At 37.5% G+C, this 23,215-nt stretch overlaps 1 protein-coding gene across 2 annotated transcripts in view; it reads right to left on the bottom strand.

Annotated features, from left to right (window-relative positions):
- Window positions 1-23,215, bottom strand: part of PPM1L (protein phosphatase, Mg2+/Mn2+ dependent 1L) — a 312,963-nt gene that overhangs the window by 67,763 nt on the left and 221,985 nt on the right. The window lies entirely within an intron of this gene.

Genomic DNA, 23,215 nt, shown 5'->3' with positions numbered 1-23,215 from the left:
TTCAGTTCTCATATTTTCTTATCTGACTTCCTTTCCCCAACCCTCCCAACTCTCCTGTAGAGAATCAGGATAATTTATCAAACTTGCGACTAATCTAGATTAGAAAGTGCTACTCTGTAATTCATGTAGTTATTGACATGCCTTGGAATACTGATGCTGGGCATCACTTCAGGCTGCCATACACTGCAGCAAGTTTTTTTTTATTAGATATTCATTATAAAGGTAATAGCGGGAATATCATTCTTTACTTATTAGCATATAATATCAGCTAACAATTACTGAATGATTAACCTATATACGGCTCTGTGTATAATTCTATATCCTCATATATAAAACAAAATCAAGAAAAAAAACCTTGTTGTGACACCAGTATACACTGTACCTAGATCAATGATTCAGTTATGAGTTAGAAATTCAATGACAAACACCTGTCTTCCAAGCCATGAGGTTCATGGTGCCTGCCCACCTTCCTCCAGAGGGACAGGATAAGGCAGATGAGCACATGGCTCAGGCTAGCCAATCAGAGTTCCTTCTCCTTGGCCACAGTTCCTGGTGATCCAAACTGGGTGAACACGTGATCCATAATGGACCAAAATCTGTCTAGTGGACACCAGGAAAGAGAGGGTTTCTTCCTTATCTTTCCTGTATTGGTAAACTGTGAACATATTCTGTGGCTCCAAGGATAAAGTTGTTTGCAATGGACATAAATATGGTTAACACGCAAAGAGAAAAAGAACTAGAAAGAGAAAGACTTCTGACATCATTTGAGACCTGGGTCAAACCATTCCTAATCAGGTACATCCCCTGGATTCTTCACTTATAGAACCATTGAACTTCACATTCTTTTTTGCTGTTTGTTTTCATTTTGCAGAAGCCAGTTTGAATTGAATTTCTGTTAGTTTTGTTTTCATTTTGCATAAGCCAGTTTGAATTGAATTTCTGTTAGTTGGATAGAGAGTCCTGGACCCTAATTTTGATGATGTGAATGAAAGCTACACTTGCCATTATCTCAGTTTTATAGATAATGGCGTTCATGTCCTCTGGTATACCACATCTAACACTGCAGATACTTAAAAAAAAAAAAAAGCTGTAACAACACTGCCAATTTTCTCAACTATTATCATTTAGCTTGATCAGAACTGGAAGCACGATGGTTATTTAATCCTCTACATGGATTATCAGTTACCCCCCAGTACTCTTTACTAAGCCTTGTTATTTCTTAAATGTGCATAATATAATGGTTGAGAATTTGGGTTCTGGAGATATAGATTTCCTGGGTTCAAATTCTGGCTTTGCTAGTTATACTACCTTCAGCAAGCTACTTAACCTCTCTGTGCTTCAGTTTCCCTATGTAAAATGAGTATAATAATACTTACATCTTAGGGTAGTTGAGAGAATTTAAAAAGCTAACACACATGAAGAGCTTAGAACAGCATCTAGCACAAAGACATGCTCAATAATTGTTAGTTGTCATTATTAGTTATTATCTATTATGTTACCTAGGGAAACCAAGAGATTGAGGTGTCTTCATGAATTTATTATAGATGTATCATACGTATATGGAATGCAGTATAATGATACACTTGTAGACATTAGGCTGCTCAATTACCGGTTAAAGATTGGGTTCTCATTGGCACATGCGTAGCTCCTCCAGTGGGTCTTTTCCTTAGGCCATAGCCCTAAGGACTATAGTTAAGGCCCAGGGTTCAAGGACTTCACAAAAAATAAGTATGACTTAGGGGAGACTGTAATAGACTTACAGTAGCTCTAGATTAATCCTAGAAAAAATATTTTTTAAAATTTCATCAAGTAGTTACATAATTGCCTAAGGTATAATTGATCCCATTTTCTACGTTGCTTAAGATAGTATTTAGGTTTGAATCAATATCTGTAATTGGAAGTCTTCTGTCCCTAACTAAACTCTCCTTAGGGATTCTTAAATAGTTTTATGAAAGCCATAAATTTAATGTGCTATAACTACACCATCACCATCTTTCTTTTTCTTGAAAATACCCTGGGGTCTGAAGTTTCCAGTAATTGAAAATGAAACAGGGGCTCTCAATATCTCAAATCCATAGAAAATGAATCAAAAACATTCAAAATGGTTTGGAAAAGAGTTCAATGTCTCTTACCTGAATTTAATTATTCACCTAGGTTCCAGCCAAACTTGTCCAACCTGTGGCCCACCGGCCCAGGACGGCTTTGAATGTGGCCCAACACAAATTTATAACCTTCCCAAAACAGCATGAGATTTTTTTTTTTTAAGCTCATCAGCTATCATTAGTATTAGTATATTTTATGTGTGGCCCAAGACAATTCTTCTTCCAATGTGGCCCATGGAAGCTAAAAGATTGAATGCTCCTGCAGAGCACTAGAGATGAAAATCTGTTTATAATCACATGGGCTTGGAACTTGTTTTACATGTACACAAAGAATATTTTGGGAATCGCTTTAGTATATACTGAATTTTCCAGGAATGTGACTACTGTATAAATTAAGGGACCTTTCACTTTGTTTTGTTTAGAACTTCACAAAGAGGAACTGATATCTTAAAAAAAATCACTTCATCAGTGACAATGCTACTTATTGTGTTAGAGTGATCAAAATAATCCAACTGTTAGTCTTCATTTTTAGCTGTTGTACCTCTGCATACACAATCTGATAACTCCATTATGATGTCTAATGTATTGGTACCTGAATATTTACATATTGAAATACATATAATTATATATTACTGTCCTTTTGTTTTTCCCTTTACAGTAGAGCATTTTGCTGAATTTTTAAATCATGATGAATACATATAGGTATATTATCTATAAATTTCATTTTAGAATGGTAAAAACGACATTAAAAAATAGTTGTTGGCTGGACATGGTGGTTCATGCCTGAAATCCTAGCAGGACTTCAACGTGAAGCACTGAAGTCCTTATATTCTTCCATGTTCAGATTTTCCTGAGGGATTGTCTATTCATTTCTATTTCCTCCTTTCTTCCCTTTCGCATCAGAAGTAACACATTCCCTTTAATCAATACATTGGGTTTTATATCAGCTGGCTATGGTTTGATCTCTTCAAAGGCATGAAAAGATTGATACCTTCCCCCCTTCTATAACAACTAATCTTCTCAACTTCAGGTTCTGATTACGAAGGTGTTAAAGCCTTTAAAATCTATTGCTCGTGGGAACCACAGAACTAGTTTATAAAATCATAGACATTGCCTGGCCTCCGAAGCATAAAGAATTGTACAGACATCTTCTGCTAACTGTACTACCACTATAAATTCTATCTAAACAGAGGAAGCAGGTTAGCAGAGCTTAATTGGTGGCTCCCAGGAAGGCTTTGATAGTTAAAGACTGGCTGTTCTATTCTGGTAAGTTGTTCCAAGACCCTGAGAAAAATCACTTAACTTCTCCATGAATTAGATCTTCCAAGCAGAAAGGAAGATTAAAGAACATTCTATTTCTTTTTTAGTGCTGCTCTAGAGGCACACACACCAAAATTGGAACCATATTTTCCCTTTGCTTACTACCCCAGGATGTTCAGTTAAGCTAAGCTGATGAGTTAAGCAGCTTGGGGATCTCAGAGGAAAGATGTTTCACTCAGTGTTGTTAATTATTGACTGAGGCTGACAGACCAAAAGCCAAGAAAATCTGATTTTTTGCATCTGCTCCTAGAAGGTGAAAATCTATAGCAGCCGTGAAGTAGTTCTATCGGTTTTTAATTTTGCTTAAAGTTAAGTCTGTTCTCATTTCAAGAACACGGTTGATTTTTTTTTCTTTTCTCATATCATTCCTAACTCCTTAACCTGAATGTTTGTAGACCTCACCTTCCTATGCATGTCATATAAACATTAATAACGTAAATGTCATGTTCTTGACAGAACCTGTCCAAGTGTTTCTATAAGTTGACAAGGGGTACCTCCCATGAGCTTCAGTCACCTCGTGGCATCTGCCCTATTCCTCCTCTCTTGCCCAAGTTCCCCTATTCTTGTGGAAGACAGTAATGTGATTGCCACTCTTGACAGTGTCTACCCTAGAGATACCATTATTTTGTCCTCAATCATTAATTCTTCTTAGAGAATCTGCCTCTTCCAGGTTCAGGAAAAGAAAATTCCACCACATAAGCCTGTCCTCTTTGGACCAGTAGAACCAATCCATAGGATGTTTCCCTAGTTCAAGAATTTAAGCTGAGGAACAAAGTGAAGCTAGTAGCCAGTGTGACTATTTAAAAACTCCTTTATGATTTAGTTTAAAGCATAGTCAAAGCGTATCCTTCACGACTATCAGAAATGACAATGACTGCCCAAATAATTGCACTAAAACTCATCTGTCTTATTCTGAAGTCATATAGGAGAGGAAGAATAAGTCTTAGACCACATGCAGATTTACTTTAAGCTAATGAAGCTTCAAACTTGAGAGCCCTTCCCTTCCCCAGGCCCTTTCAAAGGCCTGGGTCATATGTTTTCGAAAAGTTGAAGAAGATACCTGGAGAAGTAAGAAGTAATCAGGCAAGAGCACTGTTCCTTCACTTCTACCTCCCTTTAGTCATATTTCCCTGTATATACACTGATGCTAAACTGGCCTCTGGCTGGGATCTAAGAGGAACTTAAGTCAAGGATACATCAAGTTTGGATATAGTGAAATATATATGTTGTTTGCCATTATTTTCACATATAGTTCTTGTTAGCAAGGCTTCACAGGCCTGTTGGGGGAAAAGGTAGTATTCAAACCAGAATCTGACTGCCTCTAAGGCCAATGATGCTACCATTACACCATGCTGCCTTTCATATGCTTGGTGGTCCACAAATGACCTTGAGCTTCTTAACTTTATGGTACAATATATAGTCTATTCGGAGCCACCTACCAAGTTTTGACACTCCTTTCCACTTGCCTGTCTGGCTCCTGCATACCTTTCTAGTCCTGTGGCCCACACTACACTACTTGTACATAATATTCCATCCAAACTGGACAACACACCTTTGCCAGATCACACCTTTTGTTCTCCCTTGACCTGAAATGGCCTCACTGCATTACATCTCAGACAGGTTCTTATGGATAATGTGACATTAATTGAAGATAAATAAAACTCATTATGTCCCATTACAACAATGACAATGACAAATCAGTTAATGAGTGTTGTAAATTCAAGAAGTATTTATTAGCAACCATATAAGACAACTTCAAATAATCTGAAATCTTATATTGTAAGGAAGAGAGAATATGTAAGAAACTTTGATAAAAATTTTCTAAGATTTGGCAGCAAGCCTAAAAATTTATATGACGTTACAAATAACAAAATGAAAAGCTGAAAGAGACTCTGAAGTATGAGTTAAAAAACAAAGCAAGATAAAATCATGTTTTGCCCAACGATGCTAAAGGAAAGATTTATTTTCCCAGACCCTTCTGTAGGAAATGATGTTACAAACTCACTATTATACAAAGAAGTAACCAAATAACATGCTGCCAAAAGATGTGAGAAAAACTGTAGCAGATGTCAGACCAGAGCATATTATCAGGCAAATAATTAATACAAATATTATTTCTCTAGGTTCAATGATAGTGGTTAGCTCTTTACATTTTGTGATTTATTGTGATTTCTTTTCTCATTCTAAAGAATCATTATTTATTTTTTTCCTAAAGAGGGTTCTCTAAATTGTGTAAACCTCAGGCATCAGGAAATCTGAGTCAGTGCCTGCCCTGGCTGAGAAATTTGACTAACCTCTTACCAACATGGGAGGCTCTGGGCTCTGCAATACTTCCATTTCCTTCCTCAATCTGTTCCTTTCGTTTACTCTCCAGCATCTCTTGACAAGCAGAGTGGGCATGGGTAGCAAAAGCAGGTTAATGATCAAGATACCAGATGGCTCTATATGAGTAATATCTCATTCTATTTCTTCAAAGAAGCGGGATGCTTTCCATAGTCTGACAACCTGAACTCTCACTGAGACGTTGAGATGTGAAAGAAGACAGTTTTATTATTTACTATGCAGGTTTTTACAAGTGAACTAGTTTTTACTGTATAACATACCATTAAGAATTGCACTATCTACCCTGACTGTCAAAAGCTTTTAGATGCATTTATGGGTTTTGTTTGTTTGTTTGCTTGTTTTTTTGGTGTGTGGAGGGGAGTGGTCCCTGAGAATCCGTGCCATCAATATGGGGATCTATAATAATATAAAAAATCATACACTGGCTGGGCACAGTGGCTGACACCATAATTCCAGCACTTTGGGAGACCAAGGCAGGTGGACCACCCTGAGGTTGGGAGTTCAAGACCAGCCTGACCAACATGGAGAAACCCTGTCTCTACCAAAAATACAAAATTAGCCAGATGTGGTGTAATAGCCTCTAATCCCAGCTATTCAGGAGGCTGAGGCAGGAGAATTGCTTGAACCTGGGAGGTGGAGGAGATTGCAGTGAGCCAAGATCGCACCATTGCACTCCAGCCTGGGCAACAAAAGTGAAATTCTGTCTCAAAAAAAAACAGAAAAGAAAAAAAAAAGATATTCTTTTAAAAAAAAATACATTAATCATACCTGAAGAATGTTTATCTGTTTAAAGTGACTGTTCACAAATTTTAAGATTTAATTTTTGGTGAGAGGAAATGGTTAAATGAATGAAAGGCTGAAATTATGAAAAAAAATTCTTAGAGAGGATACTTTAGCTCCTTTGCATAGCATATCAATTCAGGTAAATAAATACATGATGATATTTATTCAAATAATAGAGATACATAAGACACCTTCAAGGAAAACAAACCACCCAATACTCAAACATTCAAAGTGTTACTGAAGTAACTTTACTGACTAAAGCTATCAATAAATATTTATCTCCACATGCTTGGAAAAAAAGAACCTATTAGAAAAAAACAAGAAAAACAAATTTCTAATTTGGCAATGAGAATAGCAGTTTCTCATGTTTTAAGTACCGGCTTTAGAGAATATTAGAAGTTCATTCAAACCGCACTATAATAGGACATTGGCTGATTGATCCAATCCCATGTTAATTAGGTCCTTTCATCTACTTTAGTAAGGAAACTATTTGTGATGATGTCTAAACTAGTCTTACCCTTTAAAACTTTTTGCTCTAAAGTAATAGTTCTCAATCTTGGCTATGCAATGGAGTCACCAGGGGAGAATACACATTGGGTACAGTGTATACTGCTTGGGTGACAGGTGCACCAAAATCTCAGAAATCACCACTAAATAAAATATCCATGTAACAAAACGCCACCTGTTCCCCCAAACCCTATTGAAATTAAAATAATAATACTGAGGCCTGGGTCCCACTGCTCAGAGACTAGTGTAATTGGTCTGGATATAGGCTGGGCACTAGCCCCTCAAGCTGATTTTAATATGCCACAAAGGTTGAGAACTACTGCTCTAAAGATAACCTTGGCTCTGCTGAAATTTTGGTTGGATAAATGTTGCTGTGGGGGGTTGTCCTGTGCATTATAGAATGCTTACTTAGCAGCATCCTTGGGTCCTACCCACTAGATACCACCAACCCTCCCTCCCATTCCCCCTTCTAAGCTGGGACAACTAAAGATGCCGCCCCGTGTTGCCAAATGTCCCATGGGGGTGGAGGTGGCCCTTGGTAGAAAAGCACTGCTTGTAAAGGAAAGAATTCATAGTAAATCAATTTTATTATTTTTTTGGTGGTAAGAAAGTAGATCCTGTCAAATAAAGGCAGTGCAAAACAGGACCTCCTTTGACACTCTAGTAAGGAAGACTCAGTGGGCACCAACAACAATGAGCTGATTGCCAACCCTCAGAATGCAACAGAGTAATCCCAAATGCTTGGAGACACAGTAAAATGCTGAGAATGTCATAAATTCAGCATAACTTCAAAAGTATACATTTAAAAAGTAGCACAACTTCAGCTAGTCAGGGATTTACAGATTACAAGTGCATTTGATCACATCTGTCATATTTGACCTCATTTCATTTTGTAAAGCTTTCATATTACCCACCGTCCAACCCATCCCCCCAAAAAATCTGCTAAAATCTAGTCAACAGACAAGTATTTTTAGACAAGTTTGTTTTCTTTGGTGGCTGTGGAATGCTGATTTCTTCTGCAGGGGGAGGTTTACAAAGATACAGTGAACTGAAGAGGTCTAAAGTTACTGTCATTACAGCAAAAAGAAAAAATTAATACATCTAATTGTACTCTGAGCCCTAGACCTTCTTGCATTTAATTTGCAAATGCAATTATATCAGGTTCATAACACTTTCAGGTGTGATTTTAAAACACAAAGCCTAAAACAAATTTGGCTTAGTTTATCTCTATTTACAGGGGCCAATACTTCTCACAAGCTGATTCTTGAGTACAAAAATCAAATGTATCTCTAATTCTGTGAAGGCATTTTCATTTCCCCTAGTTCTTTAATGCTTAACTCAGATAGAATTTCCCATAGATCAAAAAAGGAAATTGAAAAGAGAAGTTAAAACGCAAGTTCTTTAAAAAATAATGTTTTCCTGATAACATTTTAAAAAATCTAGCCACAGTGAACCAGTCTCTAGGAAAGTTACTTGTAGTTCCATCACATTCTTCTTCCATTAATGTGGATACAATGAGAGACTTACATGTTTACTGTTGTTTTCTTTAGGAACAGAGAATCAGAGATGGAGATCTGGTGAAAAAGTAGATGACCACAGCAAGGGAAATTATGGCATAGTAAAAAGTGGAAGAAAAACAAACTCTTCAGTGATTTCCTCATTTTTGCTGCATTCCTTTTTCTCTACACAATACAAAAGACAACCAAGAGCAATAAAAAAGGGATAGGAAACTTGAACTGGGGGCAACTGCTGGGTCGAACATTGAAAGTGAAATATAAAAGCAATTTAAGTGGTTACTTTACTCATCCATTTAAAAAATTAACAGAACCAGTAATCAAATTATTTAATAGATATGAAAATTTTAAATGTTATAAATTTCAGAACACAGTTAAAGAAACAAAGAGAAAAAGGGAGGAGGGACTGATAAAGGAGACTTTTTTTTTTTTTTTTTTAACTATCCAGAGAGTCATGCCATAATCTTGAAGCATTTAGGATCCATAATCTTGAAGCAGTTAGGATACTGCTATTAAAAACTAATCTGAACTTTCAAAGCTATCCAGATGCCCAGGCACAGTGTTAGGAAGCTCTAGAAAGAAATAGCTTAATGAATTAGAGGAGTCAGAAATGAAAAAATATTTAAAGTCTAGTATATCAAAGGCATTGACCCTGGCCAGATGAAGTGTACACTGTGATTACTGGAAAGGATGCTGAGTCTAAATAATCCTAAAGCCATCCAGGTGCTGGAGGCAGGGCTCGAACTCCAGCTTTGGACTTCCAAGAAATGAGATGTAGGTTGTGATTAGAAAATGAGAGGGAGCCAGGCGCAGTGACTCCTGCCTGTAATCCCAGCACGTTGGGAGGCCAAGTTGGGCAGATCACTTCAGGTCAGGAGTTCGAGACCACCTGGTCAACATGGTGAAACCCTGTTTCTACTAAAAATACAAAGAGAATTTGCTGGGCGTGGTGGCGTGTGCCTGTATTTCCAGCTACTTGGGAGGCTAAGGCAGGAGAATCACTTGAACCCAGGAGGCAGAGGTGGTAGTGAGCCGAGATTGCGTCATTGCACTCCAGCCTGGGTGACAAAGTGAGACTCCATCTCAAAAAAAAAAAGGAAAGAAAATGGGAAGGAAAGGCAATGATATTAGAAGGAGAGTGAGGGAATTGGAAGAATAAGAGTGTTTTTTTTGCAATACACCCTATAGTAGTTAGCCTCCAAGAGGTCCCCATGATCTCCACTTCCTGATATTCATGCCCTTGCATAGTACGAGTACGAATACTCCCACACCAAATTAGGGTTGGTTTGTTTGACCAACCCCAGCTTCTGTCAGAAACCGTGGTATGTCATTTTCAATATTTACATTATAAAAGACTGTGGCTTTGGTCTTCGGTGCTCCCTTGCTCTCTCTCTCTCTTATATCTAACTCATACTGAGGGAAGCCATGTGGCAAGAAGCTTTATAAAGAAGCCCTTGTAGCAAGGAAATGAAGCTTTCTTCCCAGAGCCATGAGTAAACTTGGAAGTAGAACTTCCATCCCCAGTCAAATCTTCAGAGACTGCTCCCTGGCTGACAGCTTGACTGCAACTTCATGAGAGAACCAGCCTAGATTCCTGATCCTTAGAAATTATGTGAGCTAATAAACATTTATTGTCTTAAGCTGCTAAATTTTGGAGTAATTTGTTATGCAGCAATAGGTAATTAATATGCCATATTAGAAAAGGTAACAATATTAAGCCCATACAAATAATCTAAACTTGAAGAAATGTTTTTCCATACAGAACAGGGCACGGAAGGAAGAGGAGGCTTATGGAGCCAGCATTTGGCTGGTTTCTGTCATGCTCTGAACAGGAAATTAATATATACCAAGTATAACAGGTAATCCTCTCTATCATGAAGGGGACTGGAAAAATACCCCTGTATACCACATCAAGTACATGTTAGGTTATACAACAGCAAAAACAAGAGAAAGACTATCATTGGTTGCATATTTACTGCATGCCCACCATTTTTCCATACATTATCTTTCCTTCCTTCTTCCCTCCCTTCCTCGCTCCCTCCCTCCCTTTTCTCTCTCCTTCCTTCCTTCCCTCCCTCCCTCCTTCCTTCTTTCCTTCTTCCCTCCTTCCCTCCTCCCCTTACCCCTTCCCCTCCCCCCCTTCCTCTCCCTTTCCCTCTCCTCTCTCTTTCCAAGGTCACACTCTATCACCCAGGCTGGAGTGCTAGCACATGATCACAGACACTGCAGCCTCAACCTCCTGGGGTCAAGTGATCCTGGCTGGGACTACAGGCACATGCTACCATGTCCAGCTAAGCTTTATATTTTTTGTAGAGATGGAGATTTGTCATGTTGCCCAGGCTCGTCTTGGACTCCTGAGCTCAAGCAATCCTCCCTCCTCCAACTCCAAAGTGCTGGGATTACAGGCATGAGACACTGTGCCTACCTCATTATCTTTAATTTTCATGAAAAAGGCCCATTAAGTATAATACCAAAAAGAATTATTAAGCTAGTTGGGCTCTTTTCACTATACTTCACCACCTTGAAAGAAAAGCAATAGAGGTTTGGCCATAGTTCAGGAGAGAGAAAATCTGACCAAGTAAAGCATTAGGTCCAGTAACTTGACAGCCACAGGAAGATCAAGCTCTGAGGTGAAGCAGAGGCAACCAACAGAAATTGACATAAGAAACTGCTGGATCCCCACCAGCCTGCTACCCATGCATTCTGTTCTCTTTCAGGTGAACTTTTACTTTGTTTCCAATAAGGTCAGCCCTACCCTGGACTCTGGAACCAGTTCTGGCCTAGGGTAGAAAGGCTACCAAGCACCTATGGTAGAACCCCTGATGTCCAGGCATGCCTTGGCATGGTACTAAATAGGTCTTACTATTGACCTTCTCTGACCTTGGCACTGCAGTTCCATGATGTCTGGCTTTGTTGCTGAGTTCCTTTGTTGACTTACTCCAAAGATATATATGACTGAAGGATGAAAAGTTTTATTGAAAACAAGAAGTATGATTTTATGTTGTATTATATTCCATTTCTAGCACTGAAGATAAGGGACATTTATTAGGAGGGTTTTGTTTAGTTTTAGTTTTGTAAATTTTAAGAAAGAGAAAATACATGGACAAAGTTAAAAATGCAAACAATATAGTAAGAGTACTCAGTGAAAAGGTAAATCTCCTTCCTCAGTTTCTCCTTCCCAAAGTAACCACTCTTGTGAGTTTCTTATCTGTGGAAGGTAATTAATTTTTACATATAACAGGTCACTGAATGACATCATTTCATTTAACATCCTTTTTCTATAACATTGATGTGAAAAGACAATTATTTCCTGGCTGGGGACACTGTCCATGAGGAATCTGTATGTTCTCCCATGTCTGTGTGGGTTTTCCCAAAGTACTCTGATTTCTTTCCATATCTTAAAGTTGTGCTCCTTAGGTGACTGGCATGTCTACATGGTTCCAGTCTGAGTGGGTGTGTGTGAGTGTACTGTGGGATGAGATTGTGTCCTGTCCAGGGTGGGTTCCCACCTTGTGCCCTAAGCTGTCAGAATAGGGTCCAGACACCTGTAACCCTGAACTGGAATAAATGGGTTGGAAAATGAATGAATGAATAAATGAATACAAATTACTGTCAAATAAATAAACCCCAATTTGAATGCTACATCTTATTATGCCACTTAGGTTGAAGGGCCCAGGTATTTTAATTCAGTTGTGACAAAAATGAAGATTAGCTAATTATTTTGGTTTGAGTTGGGAAGTTGTCTTGTTGAGCCATTACATCAAACAAAACATCCTCTTTTCTTTCATCTTCTGCTATATGCAATATTTTTCTATATATGCACGTAAATACACTCTATGTTATACATGTCCAATATAGAGAGTATTCTAATATAGAGTATGTCCAATATAGAAAGTATTCATATGCATTTTCCTGTCCCATACAAGAGCTTTGAAAAAACAATAATGTATCCTCAGCTTCCTTCCTTCTTTTCTTCCTTTCTCTCTTTCTTTTCTCCTCTCTTTCTCTCTCTCTCTCCTTCCTTCCTTCTTTCTTTTTTTTCTGGGTCTTGCTCTGTTAGCCAGGCTGGAGTACAGTGGCATGAATACAGCTCACTGCAATCTCAACTTCCTGGGCTCAAGCAATCTTCCTGCCTCAACCTCTTGGGTAACTGGGACGATGGGCATGCACCACCATGTCTGGCTAACTTTTTTATTATTTTTGTAGAAATGGGGTTTTGCCATGTTGCCCAGTCTGGTCTTGAACTTCTGGGCTCAAGAAACCCTCCCACTTCAGTCTCCCAAAGTGTTGTGATTACAGGCATGAGCCGCTGTGCCTGGCCCTCAGCTTTTCCAGATGGTTGTTATGTAAGAAATGACCATAAGATAGACTCACATGCATTTGTTATGAAGTTGTTTTAAGATTTTATTTGTTGTGCTTGCCTAGGCCACTGCTTATGAACCATTTCATACTCTCTTTCTCCCATACTTCTTATTCCGGCCACCACTTGAAGTCCCAGATGCAGCCTTGGACTGAACTATTTATCACTTGCTTCCTCCCCTGGAACTTCCCTGATGCCAAGGCAGGGGATGCCCACAGAACTCACTCAGCCTTCAGGCCTACATAAACCAGAAATGCAGGGAAGTTAATGTCTGTGGAACTACCATTGGCTAATGTGGGAATGGTACTGGTAGCTAAATAGTCTGGGATGCTATTCATAAGCTACCTGAGAAGGTACCTAAGGAGCAGTTGTCTTCAGAGGAGAGTCCAGTTCCATAAGTGTCTTCACACTAGCTTTCCTTGTTTCCTGTTTCATTCAGTGCTCCTCACTCCTGTTGCTTGGGATGATATTTCTAAATAAACCATCTGCATGTAAGCCTTTTGTTTCATTCTCTGCATTTGAGGAACCCAGGCTATAACAATGTTCTTCAATGTCCCATATACAGGATGCCTTGTGATAAAGTCTTTATGACCTTTAATGCCAAAAGAGAAGTTGTCCCCATTGAAAATTTTTATTTTATCTATTAAAACAGTGAAAACTTTCTAACACATTAGTTTTCTCTTTTTGCTTTGGCTATCAGAAAGCTTAGGATAAATTAGATGCTCAATTAAAGAATATTATTATACTTTAGTATTCTTTATGGATACTACATTTGCTTTCATCCTTATTTATGGTTTTGATCTATTTTTATTGGAACATTATTATTGTAAGAATGGCAAATCAAACTTTTAGGGAAGAAGTGGGATACAAATAATAAAAATATAATTTGTATACTTCTCTCCTTGAATGAGGTGGAGTAAGATAGGAGAATGCAAATTAGAGTGACTCAGGTAAGGAATAAGTTAAGTTCAGATGTCATTTTGAAACAAGTTATAGAAAACAGATTTATAAAGATAGCAGCCAAAAATTAACAATAAATTCAAAGGGAGCAGATTCTGACTCATTTTTCTTTACCCAATTCTTAGACTCTCAGCACCTAGCCATAACCTGGCACAGAGTAAATGTTTGTGTTGAATGAACAGTGTATGTCATAGCAATTTCTCTGCAGTCAATTTAGAGTTTCCTAGGATTGATTAAAGAACTACAAGAGCACATCCAGGAGCCCCTCCAGTGCACATACTAAGGAAACTCCTTATCAAACCAACTTCATCAGAAATGGCCTAAGCCACACAGCCTTGAATCAAACTTATCAGCTAAAGAAACACAAAGAAAATTCCTCTGGGCAACAGAAGGAGGCTTTAAAAACAGCACCTTTCAGGAGGCAATTTACCAGATGAAATTTTGAAGTGAATAGCAGATCCCAAAGACTGAACATAACATTTGCAAAATGACATTAAACAGCAGCCCAGCTGTCTATGATTATATATCTTCAGAGTCTGAGAGTCAACCAAGGATGCATTTTACCTGCCTCTCACTACAACAAATGGACCGTTACAATACGTTAGAAATCCTGGCACGTTAAAACTATTTTATTTTTCTCTACAAACTGAAGGTCTTACCATTAATGTGTATCTCATTAAAATTTATTGCAAACATTCCAATGAGGTCTATAAAATCTTGTTTACAAAGTCCTGACAGTAAAGAAAGGATACCAATGGCACTGGCATCCTGTCTCTGGATAGCTAATGTACTTTAAAGTGTGACCACCTGGTCCAATTATTTTCTTTGACGTGTACACATTTTCTTTAGTCCTTGTAATCAAATACTACTTCAGAGACAGGAAATAACACTACTTCCCTTGTGGCAAACAAGGACAACTTGATTAGAAAGATAAGTACAGCTCTATTTCAAATGTTTTAATCACTAGAGGTGGCATTTCCTGATTCTAAATCCCAGTGTTCCTTTGTGGTTTCCAGTATTCTTAGCAAAGTTTTAAAAATTTTTGCCCACCATAAGATTTAGATAAATATTTTCAGAGTAGTTAGGAGGTCTTCTAATAGAAAGGTAAGATGAAGTTGCAGAATGTGATTTTTTTAAATACCTTCCTATCATACCACTTTTACAAGATTAAGTCTGAATTATCATTTTTCTACATTGGAGTTCTCAAAAGCAAACAGGCAATGCTGATAACATATTAACTAATTAAAGTAAACTAATTAATATCAGTTGGAGAGCAGCAGTTAGAATGTGGTAGGTGAGTCTGGGAGTGGTAGTTCATTCCAGCACTCTAATAGGCAAAGGTGGGAGGATCGCTTGAGGCCAGGAGTTTGAGACCAGCCTGGATACCATAGAAGAAACCCTCTCTACAAAAAAATTTTACAAATAACTATTAGCCAGAAATGGTGGTATAAACCTGTAGTCCCAGCTACTCTGGAGGCTGAGGCTGGAGAGTCCCTTGAGCCCAGAAGTTCAAGGTTGCAGAGTTGTAATCATGCCACGGCACTCCAGCCTGGGCAACAAAGTGAGATCCTGTCTCAGTACATTAAAAAAAAAAAAAAAAAAAAAAAAAAGAATGTAGTAGGTGTTGCTATGGCAGAAGGCAAGAATTGGTCTGCATAAGGCACTAATATATAACCACAGTTACAGAAGCAAAGAAGAAAACTAAAGCATTACTCAAAGCTTGCCTTTAAAAACGCAACTTACAGTAACGTTCAAGATGAACAGCTCACAAGATTTATGGGTTCTCTCATGATTTTCTGATTTATTTAAGAACTTGTTACCAATTCTAAACCTAATTTCTTTCTCCTCTGCACGTCTACTGTCTCCTATAGCACCAATTCTACTATATTCAAGTTATTTGTTTTTACTGGCAATCTCCCTGCCCTCCCACATGAGCACACACCCAAAGGCATACACTGTGCTCCTGGAGTAAAGGGCCACATGGTCATCTGATTCCACTGGTGGGCACTGTGTCTGGCTCATAGATGCTTGTTCAGTCAATGTTTATAGACTGAATAAATGAATCAATCAGTAAGTGTTAAATAAACTGAAGACAAAAATAACACATTGTTAAGACTGGAAGATATTTAAGAAAATATCTAATCCAATACCCCTGTTTTATAGTTGAAGAAACCATGCAGAGAGATGCAATGTCCCACCATAGACAAACCCTAACCTGAGGCTTGTAAATTACATGCTTAGGTACTTACAGCCACGGCCAATAGTTTTCTGTTTTGCAGATATCAAAGTCACTTTGTTTAGAGTCTGCTCCCCACCACCAAAAGGTAATTTGGCTTTTAAAATCTACAGTCCAACTGGAAAATGTAAGAATTATAACCAAAATTAAAATCAGCTTGGTTAGGCCAGATGCAATAGCATAATCCCAGCACCTTGGGAGGCCAAGGTGAGCAGATCACTTGAGGTCAGGAGTTTGAGACCAACCTGGGCAACACAGTGAAACCCCATCTCTACCAGAAAAAAATACAAAAATTAGCTGGGCATGGTTGCACATGCCTGTAGTCCCAGCTACTCGGGAGGCCGAGGCATGAGAATCGCCTGAACCTGGGAGGCAGAGGTTGCAGTGAGCCAAGATTGCACCACTGCACCCCAGCCTGGGCAACAGAGAGAGACTTAATCTCAAAAAAAAATCATCTTGGTTAAAAAGATAGGTAAATTAGTCACTACGTAGCCTCAAAAAAAAAAAAAATTAATATTATCAGCCAGAAAGAAGTTCTCAGTTTATTAGTGGATTTTGAGTATCTATTTTACTCCCCTCTTCCCACTGTTATTATACATGGCTAATAATTAGCTGCAATACAAAATCCTCTGTTTTTGTTAATTATATTACCATTCTCATTTTTTCACAGATAAGAAACAGACCACCAAATTCTGGGATTCTACATAGTGAAGAGAACTGAAACATGGACACAAGAGAGGAATAATATTACAAATATTAAAAGGTTATGAGAATGATAACTGTGGTATATCCACTCAACGGAATACTGCAGTTATTACAAGTGACCTTTATGTGTAGTTTATACCAGCATAAAATATGATTAAAAGTGTTAAATAAAAAAGATATAAAATTTGGCATAAATAATTAAAACTCAGCAGAGAAAAATGGCAAAGAAGTAAATACATCAAATGGTTATGGTTAGCTGATAGAATTAAAGATGATCTTCTATTCCTTTTTCCATATTTAAAAAAATGTTCTAAAGTATATTTATTTACTTTTATAATGGAAAAATAAAATAGACTAAATCTTTTTACAGAAACTAAGAAGTTGGTGTCAGAGGTTGCAAAATCAATACTGAACTTCCCTTTGTAAGTTTCTTTTGGGTGTCTGTTTTTGTCTTCCTTCCATATTCTCCAATTCTTGTCAAAAAGTCCCTGGAGAGGATATCTTTTCAGCTAAGAAATGGGGTCCTGATTGAAATTATAAAGTAAGGAAACCTTAGTGTCACCTCTTCCCTTAGGAGCTATTTGAGAAATATACTGAGAAATTCACTCTATTTGTTGGAGTGAAGAACTTCCTGCAAATGCCTTTTACTAGATTTTTTAATATTCTTAGAAAACTTGGGAAGTCCCTAAATAATTCACAGTCTTTCCTGGGTTTGGCTTCCAGAAAAAAATTTTCCCATGACAGTAAATGACTTTTCTTTTGAGATTACTGATTATTATGACACTAATGGCCCAATTAAAACATAGATGTAACTTTCAGGTACCATCTATTTTAAGAAGAATAAAATAAATTCAGTAGGAGTTAACCCTACAGCTACTTCCTAAGTTGCTTAGAGCCCATTCCCCTACCCTTTTAAAAGGCTACTTTTCCAAAAATTACAGTGCCTGGTGTGTCTTCACCACAGGTAGCTTTCACCCACAGGTAGAACTGCATCAAGGAATCACAAAGCAAAAGCTGAGAAATTAATGCTGCTCCTTCTTTCTGGCCTTCTCTGGGAAAGCTGTACGTGACTGCCTGACACTTGAAAATGAATCTGCAGGCCCCCAACTCTGATATCCAAAGAACACAAGGAACAGCCAGCTGAGCTCTCTTTTTCCCTCATGTACCATCTGATTCACTTTCTATGTGTTAGTGTATTTTCCACATTGCAGAAACATGTGCTTGTTGGAAGGTTGTATGGGTTTCTAGCGAAACTGTAAGAACAAAAAGCCCTTGCTGGTTTGAGAACTCCAAGAAGGAGATCAAACCAACAACTTAGGCAATTCTCTTGAGGCCTGCAGCTATATGGTACCATTGGCCATTCTAACCATTGCAGGTGTACTCAGCTGCAAAGGGAAAAAAACTCCTGTTTCCAGACTTCTGCTCCCATGGCTTAGGGTTCTTGAGCCCGTGACAGAGAATATCACTCTCAAATAAATGGGCCTACTCTCCTCATAATTCCTTCAAATACAGGGCATTACAAACCATACTACTTTATCCTTAACAAAGGAATACATAGGAAATATTTATTCATGCCCAAACTAAAAAATAATTAAAAACAGAATTTGAGATTAGTTACAGAAATATAAATAATACTCCAGCATATAAATAAGCAATATGAGAAAAGATTCCCTGTCTTGGTATTTTAACTCTTTGACTTTTGCCCACTATGACAAATAATAAATATTTAGGATGATGATGCTTTCTGACAGTGTAAAATGCTATTTTGATCCCTTCATCTCAAATTATGCCACTGCTTTCCTTGAAAAGTTCTCTGTGTTAAACCCAATCTACGGAAATGTACATAAACTTGTACTTCAGTTAAATAAAAACATGAATCGATCAAATACAAACCACGCCTTACCTGTTACTCTGGATTTTGCTTAGTATTAATAAATGCTAATATAATAAAAGGTCTAAAGGATCTTAATGAGGATCCATGAATGATAGCCTAGAGCCTCTTCTTCCAAAATCTACTTTTGCTTGATTCAAACAGTCTCACTCCCCATCCCACCAATAAAAGGCATATGCATGAGCAGATGCTACAAAAAGCTGAGTGATGGTCTTCTTTTGATCGGAAATTAGGTACAAATTATGTGGCTGTGTAAGAAGAAAGAAGACAGCCACTATAAAAAGTGTAAAACCCATCGCTACAGGAAGCCTTGCAGAAATTATAGCTACCTGAATGTTCCATGTCATAGACCAGAAGCATAGTTTTAGAACCAGAAGACATCTATTAGGTCCTGTTCATGCCATCAATTTACAGGAAAATGGGCTTTAGGAAGGCTTGTGATTTGCTCAAGGTCACATACATCACTGGCAGTAGAGCCAGACTGGAAACAGAATCTGGGTGTTTGGGTTCCAAGTTTTCTTTCAATTATACCACAAAACATATCAATTCTTGAAACTGTCAAAACATAAACCATTTGAATGAAAAACATTCTAAACTAATGTTAGAAAGGAGGTCTAAATGTTTGTGTCCCCCCAAAATTCAAAAGTCACATATTGAAAACTAATCCTTATGGTGATAGTATTATGAGGTGGGGGCTTGGATGGTGTTAGATCACGGGGGTGAACCCTCATGAATGGAATTAATGCCCTTACAAAAGAGGCCCCAGAGAAATCTCTCACCCTTTCTGCCATGTAAGGTTACAGTGAAAAGATAGCCATCTATGAGGAACTAGGCACTTATCAGATACCATATCTGCTGGTGCCTTGGCCTTGGACCTCACAGCCTATAGAACTGTGAGAAATAAAGTTCTGTAGTGTATAAGCCACCCAGTCTATGGCATTTTGTTATAGCAGGCTGTATTAGTGCATTTTCATACTGCTATGAAGAAATACCCAAGACTGGGTAATTTATGAAGAAAAAGAGGTTTAATAGATTCATAGTCCCACATGGCTGGGGAGGTCTCACAATCATGGCAAAAGGTGAAAGAGGAGCAAAGACATGTCTTAACATGGCGGCACAGAAGAAGAGCATGTGCAAGGGAACTTCCCTTCATAAAACCAGCAGTTCTCATGAGACATTCACTACCACAAAAACAGCACAAAAACAAACCCCATCCCATGATTCAATTACCTCCCACCTGGTCCCTCTCACAACACAAGGGGATTATCGGAACTACAATTCAAAATGAGATTTGGCTGGGGACACAGCCAAACCCCATCACAGGCTGACTGAATTAATACACTGGTTTACATAATTCTTGCTTTTATATACAGAATACAATAGACATTATTGAACCTTTTCTCTGTGAATCAAGATCACCATTATGAAGATAACAATGTCACTTCTATAATACAGTCTGTGAATGCTAGTATGACTCTGAGGGTAGTGTAATGTCAAGAATCTGCCAAGTGCTTTTTACGGATTTACTCTTTGCTCTCATTACTTACTGTTCTCAGTGTCACTGCTCCAAGTGTCATCCCCTTCCCTAACTTCTCATTTTAATTCTAAACTCTTATGTTTTCTGAAGTCTATCCTCTAGAGTAATATAAAATGCAGACAAATGAACTCCATATTTCTTGCAGCATTAATCATCAGAGCAAAACAATAATGAAACTAAAATGAAAATGCACAACATAAGAAAATATTTAGTGAGTGATACTTTAGAATATGATGTAGTCATTAAAATCATCTTCACATGAAGAGGCTTTAATGAAATGAGGAAGTGCTTATGTAGTAATGTTAAATGCAAAAAGCAGGACATAAAATTACAATAAAACTACCAGATACCAACCACATTTTAAAAATGCTTAGAGTGAAGAAAATATACCAAAGTGTTTACCATAGTAAGATTACTGACAATTATTATTCTCATATTATACTGTTCTACATATTTCTGTTTATTTCTGCAATTAAAGTGTACCACTTTAGGTCAGAAAAAGAATTTTATAAAAGGAAATATCACATTGGAAAATATAACCTAGTTAATCAGAACTATGTAAAATAAAAATATATAGATTCCATGTGAGAATCAAAATCCTCTGTTGTATGGACTTGTCCACAATTCTGTGACATGGTAGGGTTGCACATACATGGTTTTTGCTCACTTCCCATTTCTTCACTAAATTTGAGGTTGCTGGAGAGCTGAATTTTGTGGATGGGCAAAGCATTAAGGTATATATGTATTAAAGGGGAAGAGAGAGAGAAGAAAGGAGAGGGTGAAACACTTCTGAGCCAATGATTTTAGAAAAATAGATCTAAGTGTCTTTTTTCATTAATTGGTTTTTTATTAATAGAAGTTTAGATGCCACAAATAGCAGTAATTGTCATTAAGTCACTCAGGCTGATTTATCAGTGAATGAGCATGAAAGACAAATTAACCTCTCTAGAGACCAAGATATCTTCTAACTAATAATGTGCATTTTCTTCTGTCTCTCACACCCCTGAGACAGAAAGACCAGCTCCTCCTCTTCAGCAGCCTGTTCAGCCTACTCAAAGTAAAGACAATGAGGATGAAGATCTTTATGATGATCCACTTCCATTTAATAAATGGTAAGCATATTTTCTCTTTCTTATGAATTTCATATAATTTTTCCCCAGCTTACTTGTCAGAATACAGTATAAATACATATAACATAAAAAATATGTATTAACTGTTTATGTAATCAGTAAGGCTTATGGTCAACAGTAGGCTACTGGTAGTTAAGATGTTGGGTGAATCAAAAATTTTATGTTAACTTTCGACTGCATGAAGAGTTGGCATCCCTAACCCCCATGTTGTGCAAGGGTCAGCTGTACTTTACACTGGTTTAAGCAATAGACAAGGCCCAAATCTGTTCTCATTAATCACTTGTGGCATTAATTAGCATTTGCAATATGATCTCTAAGGACTTCTCCAAACATAATATTTTATTATTATAATAGTCCTGTGAGATTATATTAGCCCAATTTTGCAGATAAAGAAACATAGGTTCTAAAAGGTTAATTTCCTGAAGATCACACTGGTATTAAGCTGGGGGAAGGCCTAGACCCCAGATCCTGTAACTTTTAATAATGTGCTTATTTCCACTGTTACATGCTACATGGCTTACTGACAAGTTAATTCAATGCCAAACTATTTACCCCTAAAAGCCATGTGCAAGTGTATCAGTAGCTGCTCAACAACAATGCAGGAGAGTGGAAAATTATTCCTGAAGCAGGAAAACATTGAGTGGTGGGTGATTGCAACTGATGTTCATCCTCACCTTGATGTCTACTTGTGCCCCTTCATCCACTAGAATGCATCCCTCTTCTCTTCACAAATACATGCCCCCCCATTTGTCCTTCGAGGTTTAAAATAATGTCCTCCTTTGCAGAATTTCATGGAAATTTTCAGCCATTTCCACTATTTCTTGACTGCACAGTTCAGCTTAGCTTTAATAACTTGAAGATATTACAGGGTATATTTAGTCCCAAATTCTTCAGGAATTTTTCTCTAGAACTCATACATGTATGTTTTTATCTCCCTAGTAGGACTTTAAGCAAGAGCTATTTCTACATCTCATATTCCTTTCCATGTCTTCACTGCTTTTCTTTTCTCCAACTACCTAGTATATTGCCATGCATTCAACAATTGCTTACTGGGCAAATGAGAACCTGCATAGCTTGATTAGTAATTAGGAAGTTGGCATTCCAGTTTTACAACTAAGTAACTGTATTATTTGAGGTAAGTCTATGAGTTTGTTTTCTCACCATAAAATGGTCATAGGGGCAAGAAGTGGGTGGACTATATGAGTTCTATGATCTATAAGATGTTCTGAATATTTAAATATTATTTTGATTGGGACTGATCAAAACCTTACTTTATTCCATTAAGGATGAGGAAAGAGATAAATAGGAATTCCAAAGAGAAGAATATTGAAAGTAACAAAAATGCCAGGCAGAAGAAAGCCAGTGTGTCTGGAAAATGAAGAAAGCAAAGAAGAATCAGAGAAAGCAGGCATGTCCTGGACAAAACTGGAAATACAAATCCTGCTTGAGAGGGAAGTGAAGGGTGGAATATACATGGAGGCAGCTTAGTAACTAGAAATATCATCTAAGTGGTAAGCATAATGTAGTATAACATTTTGTTTTGTTTTATTAATTTGCTCCTCTGTTTGCTATTTAACTTGAAATCAAATGGTAAGCAAATATTGAGCATGCATAGATTCTGATGAAGAGAGTAAGATGCATGCTAAAAAAAATCCTGGTAAAAATAAAAACAGAAGGTTTTGGCATTCATAAAGTAATTAATACCACTAACATTTGACCATTAGAAACCTTTTTTCCTGTACTTTTTCCCTGATTTTTTTGAGAGGGAGAGATGGAGACGTATAGTAATTTTAATGGGGTATTTCTGCTGCTTAAGTTTAATTTTAT

This window comes from Saimiri boliviensis, chromosome 9 (assembly GCF_048565385.1).
Source record: "Saimiri boliviensis isolate mSaiBol1 chromosome 9, mSaiBol1.pri, whole genome shotgun sequence".
Taxonomy (NCBI): Eukaryota; Metazoa; Chordata; class Mammalia; order Primates; family Cebidae; genus Saimiri; species Saimiri boliviensis.
Note: the sequence above shows the minus strand (reverse complement) of the source record. Positions and strands in the feature narration are given on the sequence as shown.